General features: G+C 38.1%; 1 protein-coding gene across 1 annotated transcript in view; it reads right to left on the bottom strand.

Annotated features, from left to right (window-relative positions):
* Window positions 1–12,586, bottom strand: part of LOC129775943 (protein phosphatase 1 regulatory subunit 14B) — a 260,278-nt gene extending 247,692 nt beyond the window's left edge. Inside the window, exon 1 of the mRNA XM_055781232.1 lies at window positions 12,410–12,586. The gene's annotated coding sequence lies outside the window, so the exon portion shown is untranslated. The remainder of the gene's footprint in view (window positions 1–12,409) is intronic.
* Between the last annotated feature and the right edge of the window lie 590 nt (window positions 12,587–13,176).

Raw genomic sequence — 13,176 nt, 5'->3', positions numbered from 1 at the left:
ATTCCATAACCAGTTATTTTCAACAGCTTCTTTTAATATAATGTTGAATTTGACTGATTCTTTTTCATAAATTGCAACACCTGCAGTGTGTTTGGAGTGCGACAAGCAAAAAGCAGCTTTATAGCCCGGAATTTTGTACTGATCATATGATTCTCTATCGATTATGTGAGTTTCAGAAAGAAAAACCATCTGAGGACGCATGCTTTCTACAAGATATCGCATTTCTGCGTAATTTGATCTAACTCCTCCCCTCATTTGAGCTAACTTTTTATTATTCACCAGATAAATATTTGGTAGACCTTACCTGGATTATAACACTTACAAATATTGTAAACATCATGCGTGTACACCATTTGTATCAGATTTATATATCAAAACTAGCTGACCCGGCACACGTTGTTCTGCCATTTCAATTATTTCTAGAGAATATTTTGGGTGTTACATAAAACATAACTAATGTGTTTTAAGCGTGTTTGAATGTTTCGATGAACGATGAACGGTGTTTGAATGAACGATCTACAAAATTATTCGAATGTGATCGATAAAAAAAAACGAAAGAAACGATTTCAACGGAAGTTGGTATCATGAAACATCATACCAACTTCCGTGCAATGTATTTCATTAATGTAACTGATATGTTTGATTTCTCGAAAGTTAAATGTAAAGAGAAAAAAAGTAATAGATTTTTTGTCGTAAAGTTGAAAAATAAAATAAAGAAAATCAATATTCATATCGTTCAAATGCTGTCTCGTTGGAGGAAAATACGCGCTTCTTTTTTCCAATATGCACGACTAAATTTATAACTGCTGGGTCTTGTTCATGGATTGGGAAATCAACGATAGGCCAGACAACAATGGAGCTGATGTATCGTTCTTATTTGGAACCGCATGACTTCGTTGTTGTTATTCAATCGAGGAGTATTCACAGCGGTATTCTAATTCAGAATCACAGCCATATTGCCACTTGCTTTATTCATGGATTTGCAAATGTATTATTTGCTCTTTTGCTCAGCTGCGATTTTCAATTTCGATTTCAAATTTCAATTTCAATCATTATTCTTTGATATATTAGATATTCGCCTACGCTTGCGATCGTGTCGTTGGTGAAATCTCTAGGAAAACGCTTTGTACATATTCAATCTACCGTAGTTTCGAATCACCGCACGGATACACCATTATTGTAGTAATAGTATCGAACAGTTATTCATATTCTTAGATCCGATTATTTTGAAACTCGATCGAATTTCACGATCACTCGATGTCGTTTTAATACATAGAAGACATAGTCCTAACCCTAATTTAACATTCTACATAACATAAAATCATCGTCAGACACAATTTTCGTTCAAGTTTTATCTCCCAATTGCAGAGTATGTGTTGCTTTTTCACATCGAACACATTTTTGATATGTAGAATAAACTTTCATTTAAAAAAATGATTTAAAAGCGTGTTTACTCCTCCTTTAGTATGTCCATTTTGCATTTTTACTTCATAGAAATGGAACACGGAACTCAATGTTGTCTATGAATTGCGTCGCAAGGTTGTCACATTTGCACAACTCGATTAGACTTGAATCGAACGAATTTCAGAATGCAAAATGGCAATCCAATCCTTTCGAATAATTTTGACTCTGACGCTGTTCCGGCGTTGCTCATGATAGCGTTTCGTTCGCTCTCTACCTTCGCGTACATGTCGACCATGAATTGTTGGCACAGCTCACGACATCATATAATGACATCATACGATACACATAAAATCCATCGAGCGCACTCCTTTATTTTATTCGTCTGATATGGCCGTTTATAAATATTATTTCAAAATCAGTAATGATGTTCATAATGAATGGAGTACCTGTGGCAGGATCACGTAGTCTAATGTTTGTGCAATATTCAACTTGTTCATTAAGAACGGTCGGGCATTTTTCGTCAAATATATTTATTCTGACTTGCATTGTGGTCACACACATTCTAGAGCTTGCCATTCAGAATACATTCAAGGCATGTTGTTTTGTATACAAATCTCAACTAAGCACTCATAAAAATGATGCAAGTAATACTACGATGAGAAGGCGAATGTTGAGAACGTTAGTGCTATTGGAGACGAACATGGAGAGAGTCGTATGAACGATGTGCGTTAATGATGAATTTCAGATTATTATTTTTTGTGCGAATCACAATTTCTCGCGTCATTGGGCAGATTTTAGTAACGCTTGTGCATGTTTTATCAAAATTGATGACAATAACGTAATTGTCAATTTGTAAACCAAGCAAGTGTTGTACTCGTTGTACTCATTCAAAAATACTTCCCGCTCGCCGGCGATACGCCTGGCTTTAGACGAAGCGAGGTTACTTGCAAATGTGTGGATTAAAGTTCGATCTACACAACATAATAAATTCGTTCTGGTTGAAAAACAACAGACGGTTAAATTATTTGAATGTTGTTTGTACAAAACTACTAAAATAGCGATAAAAATTAGGGTATGGAAGTTCAAATGGTTCCAATGGTTGTGGTTATATGTATTGTTTGAAACAAAATTTAAGAAACATTATATTCAGATTTTTTTCTGCATAGAGGCACTCTAATCGGTATTAAATATTTAGTAATCGGTATCCTAGCGGCAACCTATTCTCATGCCTACCAAGTATTTTGTGCATAACTTCATCAAAACCGGTCGAGCCGTTTCGGGGGAGTTCGGTAACAAACACCGTGACACGAGACTTTTATACGAGAAGATTATAAATGTTACAGTTAACAATAGAATCTTTTTTTATCTCTTTATCTCTTATCGACTTCTGAAGCAATTGTTCAACTTCGTTATGAAAAATGTACTGTAAAAATGTAATAAAATTATTACAATGACTTCGATTCTGTTTTCAGAATTTTTATCTTTTTTTAGGATCTCACGAAACAATGTGTTCGGAATAAAATTGGTGCAACAGCAAAAGAGTTCTATGCGAGAGAATAAATAATACAGCAATATGAGAGTTTTATTTTAGAGGATCAAAATATTAATGTTTATTATGATGGGAAATGACAGAAACTTTTAAATACCCCTTTGATACTTTGAAAACACTTCTTCTATAAAGAAATGACCAATCGGCGAGTTATGTCATAGAACAATTCTACGCCAAATCAACCGATCGATTCACACAATTTCGGAGCCTTTCGTTTTACATGATATACTTTCATTGAAAAAAAACCGATCGTTCACAGTTTGTTTCAAAATACAGCAAAATACAAAATAATATCAATGATATGAGAAAAGTATGGATGATCGACCGCTCTCAGACAGCTAAACGGTTTTATTGGTCAATTAAAAATACTCAAGGTGAGCGGAATTGTGAAAAAATTCAAATTCCCCAAACGTGCTTTCGAAAAGTCACAGGAGGGCTGTGTCTGAGACACGACCGCATAGTTGACGTAGGATTCCGTTAGACTATCTGTACATTTTGAATATGTTTGAAGAATTAAACTCTTTGATAATGATTTGGTGTCCTTAAAAAGGGCCGTTTTGTTTGGAAAACTACACCTACACCACCTCCAATAATTTTTGATGGACAAGTTGTTGAATATGCCGATATACTCAATAATCTGGGTGTTATATTTACATCTAATTTTTCATAGGATGTTTTCATCAATTCTCAATGTGGTAAGATCTACGGCGCCTTAAAACGTTTGAATTTAGAGACTAGGCAAATAAAAAATAAAATTATTCAAGTCGTTGATTCTTCCTCATTTTTTGTACGGAGATTTCATTTACACTAATGCTTCTGCAGCCGCACTCAACAGATATGTCTACAATTTATCGAGATATTCCAGTGTTTCACACTTACATAGCACTTTATTGGGATGTAGTTTCAATTTTATTGGTATCGTACATGCATAAACGTTTTCGAAATTGTTAAAAGTTGCGTGCCACAGTACTTATTTGAACAATTCTAGTTTATGAGAAACACGAGAACAATGAGTTTTTTAATTCCACAACATTCATCTGTTTACTATGGGCAATCAATGTTAGTGAGAGGTTATCACCTGCTCTTAAATCGTCTATAACTTTTTCTAGCTTCAAAAAGGGTCTACTCGGGGAACTTCATCGCATGCAATAAAGGATTTGCTTGAAATAAATTCAAATTCGAAATTCAGGAACTTGTTATGATAGTTTGTAATGATATGTTAATTTTTTTTATCAGGATATCCCACCGCAGTGTAACGTAGTTGAAAAGGTATTTTTTTTTCCTTAAGTTACATTAAATCAAATCAAACCAAATCAAATAAAATAAAATTTAAATTTTATTTGCTAGAGCTAATCGTACTTTCTCCATACTCACCTTACTTTCAATATAAAAAATGCCCCCAACTTGCATATATTTGCTATGCCCATTTCCCCCGGGCACCTTGGTTTTGATGTCTCTGTTAGGAAACACATTTCGGTGGGAACGAAAGCTCCCCTTACTTTTATGTATTTGCAATGCCAATTTCCCTCAGGTAGCTCGGTATTGATATCTCTGTTAGCGAACCGCCGCATGCGTCGTCAATTTCGACCAATCAGATGTGGGTACTTCCGTTAGGATAGGGGTTGAGATTTTCCATTTGTTCGATAGTTAGTTTCATGACCTAAATCGATTGACGCAAAAATTTCATCAATCCATCATGAAATTACTGAGCAATACGCGACAATTTTCAAGATGTGCTCGATTTTCGATTTTTAATTTGTACCCCAATATGTTCCCGAAAGACGTAATCCTACGTCAAAAAAAGGAAAATCTTTTTCATGATTGCAAAAGCTTTCGTGAAGGGTGAAAATGAAAGGTGAAAATACTGAGAACCACTGGATAAAAAATGGACCCTGAAACATAAAAGCCATTTTCAAAAAGTTGAAAGAAATGTACGAAAACTTTGATTAAATGACAATTATCGACATTTCAGTTGTAAATTCACATTTGGGGAAGCAAATTTTATGGAACAAATAATTTCTGTATAATCGGTGTAATTTGTCCAGGCTAGAAAAGTTTTTTTTTAGATTAAGAAACGAACAAGCCAAAAAGGTTGAAAGTCACTATAATACGAAAAAAAATATTTTTAGAAACACTGAACTGAACACACGAATGAAGAAGGATCGAAGTATCGCAAAAATGTTCTTCATTAGGCGAACATGTACCCTCAAATATTAGCTGAAGGATCTCAAACCCAGAGAAGACTTTAGATTGCTCTTTGTTTGATATTTTTGACGTAGAACTACGTCTTTCATTAAGGGTGCCAAATCAGAAAACAGGTCACGTTTTTATGAAATGAAGTTAACGTGAATAACTATTTTTGCCGCGAACGGATTTTTAACATACCAAACGAATCGGAAATTCCCTAAGATTTGTTTGATTTGCTATACATTACAATCCTATAGTCTGTATATGGTTTAAATTGATGATAATTGGAAGCATTCCCATTTCCTCATACATTTGTTCTGTCCATTTATGTGCTTTCCCGAACAGAGATGTCAATAACGAGCAACGAAGGGGAAATCGTAAGATGTAAAGTCTCCGTGAAAAAAGGAAAAGAAGAACGAAGGGGAATATTTGTCTAGAGTATAAACAGTGGATCTCGCTGAGGCAAACTTCCATTCTTCGTGAGGAAATCGACTGAACAACATCGTTGCTCGTCGAGCTGGACGGCGAGGGATCGAATGCCTTTCTTAAGGCAATGGGAGCGGAGGAGTAATATTATGGATAAAGTAAAGTTTTCAAGGGCCTTTTTGAAGGCTAGAGACGAATGAACTGAAGAAGTTTAAAGTCTCTTTAATTCAACAAGGAAAGGAAGGAAAGGCAAACTTTCAGTATCGTTCCGTATTCAATATTCTGTATTTCTGATTGAGCTGTGGACGGGACCAAATTACTCACTCGCTGATGTCTCTGGCATTGCAATCATTGCATCAAACTGGCACCATTGCATTAATTGCATTGCACCATTGCTCAACAGAAAGGGCTTCTGTTGAGAAGAGCGCAAAACGTAGATAAGTGTGTGTATATTTAGTTGCTTCAAGCCATCGATATATGGATATTTGTATGCGTACGAGCGTCATAACCCGTACGTAAAAATAGTGCATCTTCGCTACGCTGAAACCCCATTTGTATCTACTCCCGTGTGCATTGGCCCTGTAACGATGCAACAATCGGCTAATTTTTTATGCTATGATTGACGATTGTTTGGTGTTGCAGATTATGCAATCATAATGATAAATATAAACAAGGAGGGGAGATAGCGGGAGGTAAATATTCACGCTAGGGTAAAAATATTCAGCCTTTTTCCGAGCGGTTAACTTTGTTTGTTTTCTGTCATCAATGCAATGCTATGGTGAAGCAGGTTTTAAAGTTGTGCACCGAAAATTATTTGGGGAATACCAAGTTATTCAATAAGTTATATTAAGTTATTAATTTATTTGGGCTCGCGTGTCAGTGTTTTCAACAAGGATTGCATGTGCGCTAATCTTGATCATAATGAAACAGTGCTACTCTTCTCGAGGTTGTTGGTATTAACAGATAGAGTTTATTTCGTTTATTTAGTCACCAAGAAAGTAAATGTCGTACTGAAATTTTATATGTGATTTGATTTCGCTTGCCATTAGCAAAACATTTTCCACTAAGGATGACAGCTTATCTCGAGCATGTATTTTTCTGCGAGCACAAGAATGACTCATTAAACAATTATCATCAAATGATTCTACAATAAAAAAAATCATTTCAGGGCGACCAAACTGGTATAATGGTTTTTTAAAAATTTTCGCAGCATTATAAAATAATATCCGCAGTTTTAAACAAGCGACTTGAACTAGACTACAACGAAGTTTTACGTCAACAATGCGGTCGTGTCTTGAACACAACCTCCTATAATTTTTCCGAAGCTACAACATTCTCAAATCAGGGAAAAAAACTTAATTCAATCGTCTTGTTATCCGCTGAGAGTGTGTTGTTCGTGTCTTGATTTAGCATTCACTATCAATTAGTATTATGAATAAAAAAAAAGACGGGTGGGTAATGTCGTGGACATAACCGGAGTGACGTAGGACTATACAAAGGGGACAGCTTTTGCTAAATATATATTTTAAATATATTGTTTTATTTTCTTCTCCTACGTGAATACCTACATATCTACCTGAAAAATGGATTAGTTTACCGTTTACTCTTTATGAACATGTTGGGGGTTCTGAAAAGAACCTTTGGTGTTGTGTTTTTGCTTTTTTCTATACAAACTTTCTCAATTTTTTCTCACTATCTCATAGTTGATTCTTGATTTTTTTCTGAAGGCTTTGTACTTATTAAATGTTCAACGCCGGGCATCTTTTGGCGTATGCACATATCGTACAATGAAAATGATGGCTGTGATAGGGAATGCATAGGTGGTCATCAGCTCATCCACTATCATATATTTCACTATTAAGCACATTACCGTACCTTAAACTGTGGTTTCGGAGACGAATGAATTGTAAGATTTATAGTCTCCGCAAACAAAGTAAATAAAAATTAAAAAAAACTGAGGTTTTGGAGACGAACTCTACGATCTGTCGAGAAATAGACAAGCTATAAGCGTTCTGAAAAACCAACAGTAAATACAGTGACGATTAAAGTCCTTTAAAATAAGAACAAAGCAGCAGGAAATACATAGTTCATCATGTTGCTCCTTAGTTATGTTTCTATACAATGCAGATGTAACGTCAGTCTATTTTCAACATCAGTTATCAACCAAAGAAAGCAGTTCTTGCTACCGAGAAAATTCGTTAATGCCATCCTGCATACAATGTGTTGTAATTTGAAGCCACTTTTAATTCGGAAACCATGCATGGGTTTGTGAAAACTGAATGATTAATCTAAAAGACCCCAACCACCAATAAGTTCAAAAACAAGCATAAACAAAATAAATCAGTTCATATTATATGTCATATTATGTCACTTTAGAATGCATTGGTATTGTGCATAACTTTCAATAGCTCTTCTTTAAAAGGTTTAATGGCCCTGAAAAGCGCCGTGTTTTACGGTGGCTGGTTTTGCCACCAAAGCAGTCTGTAAAAACAAACTTTTTCCTTCTTCTACCTGCTGCCGTTTTGCGATTGCGACACTCGCTGAAACTAGTTGATGCCACCGAACCGAATGTGCTCTGTTCTGTAGGCAGGTTTTCGTATAGTCGTGAGCAGCTTTGCAAGCCAACTCGAGCACTCCGGCGGCCGAAATTCTATAACCGCTATTAGGTATACGGGTGCTCCGGCACCAATCCGTTGATGCGATGTGATGTGAAACGATGCCAAACAACCACATTGATTTACGGTTTGAAAGAGAATGATATATTTTTCAGCGGATCCGCGCTTTTTGTACTTTAGTGGTACACGCTCACAGGATAGAGACAAATCGGCAGACTCAGCCAAAGGGGCGAGTCTAACGAGACGAACGAATGAGCGTTAAAAGGCAGCGATGACAAAAAAATACATTCATTACGATTTGTTCGCTCGTTGGATTCACATACAGGCTAAAAAGGGTCCTTTTCAGGATCACAAAATTATCTTCAATCTGAAGAGTTTATTGTTTTGTTATCACTCGATATCCCCATCTTGTTCGGCTAAACCTTTCTGTTTAGCGATTGCGTTTGCCACTCGCCACAGCTTTCACAGTTGGAAAATTTCTTCCCATCCAGCTTGTGACATATTGTACAGTAAATTACATTCAGTGACACGTCGCATTACCACCACTCAGTGTCGGATTGGAGGTAATTTTAACCTGTAATTGAACATTTGCGATGACAGTGGTATAGTATCGACTTTCAATGTGGGGTCATTATTTGGACCCCGAACTCTATGTTTACAAAAATGTCCAACTAAATATGTCGCATTACAGGTCCGTCCAATTAGCTAAATGTAAATAACTGTACTTTCAATCTAGAAGCAATTAAATAATTGGTGAAAATTGAATAATCGGGAAACTCCCCAACCATCAATAAGCTCAGAACAACTGCCAAATTCACATACTCATCATATCCTTGAAAACAAATTATGAAAAAATCAATTTGTGTTTTATTATTATTTTGGATATTGTTTTAGAAAGCATTGAACTGTATTTCGTAAACTCTTTTTTGAAAGGTTTAATGGCCCTGAAAAGCGCCGTATTTTATGGAATGGTTCCAATTTAGAAAACTTAGTACTCGTGGTTTTGAAAAAAAAAATTAGTAGGTTATATCTATGATATAACCGCAAGGTTCACGTGGAACTACCTTAGCTTAGCAATCATTCGTTTGTATTGATTAAATTCTTGATTGAATGAAACAGTTTCCAAATTCAATTGAGTTCAATATATTTGCTCTGTGAGTGAAAAAAATGAACAAATGCCGTGTAAAGTCAATTCATTTATTGTGATTGATTGTTCTTCGTTACAAGTAAATTTAATGACGGACCTTTTACGTTTGGTATGATGACTTGAACAAAATATATGTACGGAAGAATTATCAAACGTTTGATGAACCAGCCTAAGGCTGAAAATCTTTCCAATAAAGACAAAAAAAAATTATCAAACGATTATTTTATTTTACATTTCCCTCTGAAGTTTACATCCCAAAAGTGTACATACTTCTCGAATCTCGAAGTTGCTTGAAACTGGGAAGTTCATTCGCTTCTAGTGGCTGCACGATTTTCCCAGGTTCCTAAGTTTAGAAGATCATGTTAGGACAGATATATTCCACTCTGCACAAAGGCAAGCGAGGACAAAAGTACTCGCAGTTTGCATTTATTTGCAGAGCCGATTTCCCCAGAAACCTCGGTTTTGAAGTCTGTGTTAGGGAAACACATTTCAATCGGAACAAAAATACCCCCCATTTGTCAAAAAACCATTTCGAACGCCCTCGATGCCGCCTTGTTCCGGATTTGCCACCAAAGCAGTTTGTATAAAGAACAAACTTTTTTCTTCTGCTACCTGCTGCCGTTTTGCGACTGCGTTGGCCACTCGCCACTCGCTGCAACTGCCTGTTGTTGTCTTGATGTCCACCGAACCGAATGTGTTCTGTTCTGAATGAGGATTTTCTTATCGTCGCGAGCAGCTTTGCCAGCCAACTCGATCACTTCGGCGGCCGAAACTATCTAACGGCGGCTAGGTGGACTGGTGCACTGGCACTAACGCGCTCGGCCTAGCTACCCTTGCGGAGCAATTGGCGGATACACCTACGGGGAACTTCAGACCAATACGGTTCGAGCGGGATTTTGCCTTTCCCTTCACTTTTCCTCCTTTACCATGTCCAGACATGGCTGATTGTGTTAGTTTGTTGATGTGATGTGATGCGAAATGATGTGGTGTACGGTTTCGATGAGAATGATCGCTACGGAAGGAAGGAAGGTATTGTATTATAGAGACTTTAAACTTTTGCAGTTCATTCGTCTCTAGCCTTGAGAAAGGCCCTTTGAAAACTCTACTCTACTCTACTTCAGCGCTACCACCTCCGCCCTCTTGCCTTGAGAAAGGCACTCGATCCCTCGCCGTCCAGCCCGTCCAGCAACGATGTTGTCCAGTCGGTGTCCGCACAAAGAATGATCGCTACGGCAGCGGAGCGGGGATTTTTAAGCTGACTGGCTGGCTCGAGAATTACGCATGTGTGAGACTGCGACCAATGTTTCGTTCATTTTTTTTCTTTTTCCTTTCCAATCGTGCTTCATTGTATTTCGCTGCTGCTCTGGTTGCCCATTTTGGTCGGTACGATTTGAGGAGCACAAAATGGATCAATCAAAAAAGGGCACATAGTGCATTTGGACAATGCTTGATATTTCACAATTATTCAATTGTTTATCTCAGGAAAAATGAAATGTTATTCGTTATGATAGATGCGTAGATATATTACCTATCAATTGATGCAAACACCTTTGCGATCTATTGAGAAATGCTCGAGTTATAAGCGTTCCAAATCTTGCATTTTTTCCTACTTGTTCAGTGCCTAGATTTTCATTTCACCCCCTATATCTTCCGGTTAGACGTAGTCCTACGTCAAAAGATCCGCTTAAGTTGAAATTAATACCTTAAAAGGAATAGATCAATTGTTGCATACACAGAAATTCCTACCAGTTTCTACCACTCAAAAAAACACGTTTCACTCACCTTCCCACGGTAGCAACACAAATCAAGCTATACAAATATTTATTTTTAATAGTTTCCAAACTCCCGGGTTGACAATAGAAAAAGAAACTATGGATTCATAACAATTTGCAGAGCACACACCGCTGGCGCCGGGACAAAGCTCAAGGATTACACGCACGGAACTGAACCGAGAATGTCGCACAATGTCATTCGTTGTTTTTTTATTTAACCCCCACGCTCCGCATTTTAAAGAACAAAATCTCATTCAACCAGAAGATTGATACCGGTAGATCGTCTAGTTTTAATTTCAATTACCGAGTAAATCGACATTCGACAAAAAAATGCAATAAATATTAAAGTTGTCTAGAGAGGGATCCATTTTCAGATTTACTTCACGAAGACGCATGTAGAATCAGTTTTTAAATAAAAAAAATATCACTGAAGTCGTTACTCTTTGAGGGTTATAAATACAAAACATTAAACGAGACCCACAGCGCTGTTTCCTGCAATCCACTTCACTGGAGAGTTCTCGGTAACGCCATTAGAGTGAGTCAAACAACCGAAATCCCCATTCCGCTAAGCTTGAGCCGCCGCCGTCAGCCTTTTCATTCCGGCGAATAACATTTCTTCAGCACAGCAACATTATTCTCAGACACGCCATTGATGCTACTACACGACCACTCTTCCCCCGTTGCCGGCATTCTCGGCCCGTGAACATAACGCTGCTCGTGTAGAACATTATCGAAAGACACACCTGTCAGGCTTGAAGAGAGCCAACCATGTTTCTCTACCAATCCGAATAAGAACGTATCAGTATCGGTATCCGTTCGCAGCATCCAGGAAATCCCCTACGAAATAATTGATTTTCTCACCCTCTCTAATTGAGCACCACAATCGGATCACATTGCCTGGATAATTCAGGGTGTGTGCGGGGCAGGGATAAATCTTCATTACATGTGCAGGAATTTATGAACTTTGCTTCTTGCGAAAATATGATATTCCACAGATTAGTAACCATCCGTAGAAACAGGATTCATAGACGAACAGAAGCGGCTTTATGCCCAGGCCGACAGACAGGATGATGACACCGCCCCCACATCTACCTCCACCGGAGGTACCATACTGCTGCCTTCCTTCGGAGGCTTATTGCATTAAAAGCGTGCTCCACACCACCATGCGCCATGCTACGAAACACCTCCTGCCACCCCCGACGCGTACTGTCTCAAGAGCGCATTGAAAAGAAAATTTTCCACCTAATTGTTGCACAATAATCCCTCCCTGTTCCGGTCACTGAATAAAAAAAAACAACCTTTCACTCACCTTGTCACGGTGGCAACTCGAATCCAGTTATACAAATATTGCTTTTTGATAGTTTCGAATCTCCCGGGAGATGATAATAAAACAAAAACTATCAATTCGCACCCAATTTGCACGAAGCACTGGCCACTGACGCCGGGACACAAAGCTCACACGGATTACACGCACTGAACTGCACCGAAACTATGACAACCTTTCTGTGGTTAGCTGTCGCCGAGACGAACGAGGACGGAAGGAGAGGAAGGATGTCGCACAACGAAGCTTCCGCTCACTCTCGCTATCATTCTCAGTGCGTGCGTTCTTATCCACTGCGCTGAAGGGAGGGCAGGCAGCGTGCGACAAAATACGGCGGCTCTCCTGCAACACTGCGCCGATACGATGCAACACGTTTTTGGGGGAAAAGAGTCGCGTACCTAGACAGGGATCTCGAAGCGCATGCGTCTCCATCGGAAGTACAGTTAACGGAGTGACAGTTGGAACAGGTATCTGATGAATGTTTCGTTGTCTTTGACATGGAGTTCGCGTGATGATCGCGTAGAGTTCTTTTTCCATAAAGCTTGGAACATTGGCTATCCCACCATGGATTGGGAGGCCTCCGACGAATAGTGGAATCTCCAAAATGCAATGAGGACAATTTGACTGGGAAGAATGAAATGATATAGTCGAGTCGGTAGAGGGAGATAGCGACTAAACACCCGACTGACTGTTTAGTCGTTTTGGCGGAGAAACTGCGTGAAGAAGCCACAAGTTATTACTAACTGAATACGGAT

Source organism: Toxorhynchites rutilus, chromosome 3 (assembly GCF_029784135.1).
Source record: "Toxorhynchites rutilus septentrionalis strain SRP chromosome 3, ASM2978413v1, whole genome shotgun sequence".
NCBI classification, from domain to species: Eukaryota; Metazoa; Arthropoda; class Insecta; order Diptera; family Culicidae; genus Toxorhynchites; species Toxorhynchites rutilus.
The sequence above is the reverse complement of the archived record's forward strand: the minus strand, read 5'-3'. Positions and strand labels throughout refer to the sequence as shown.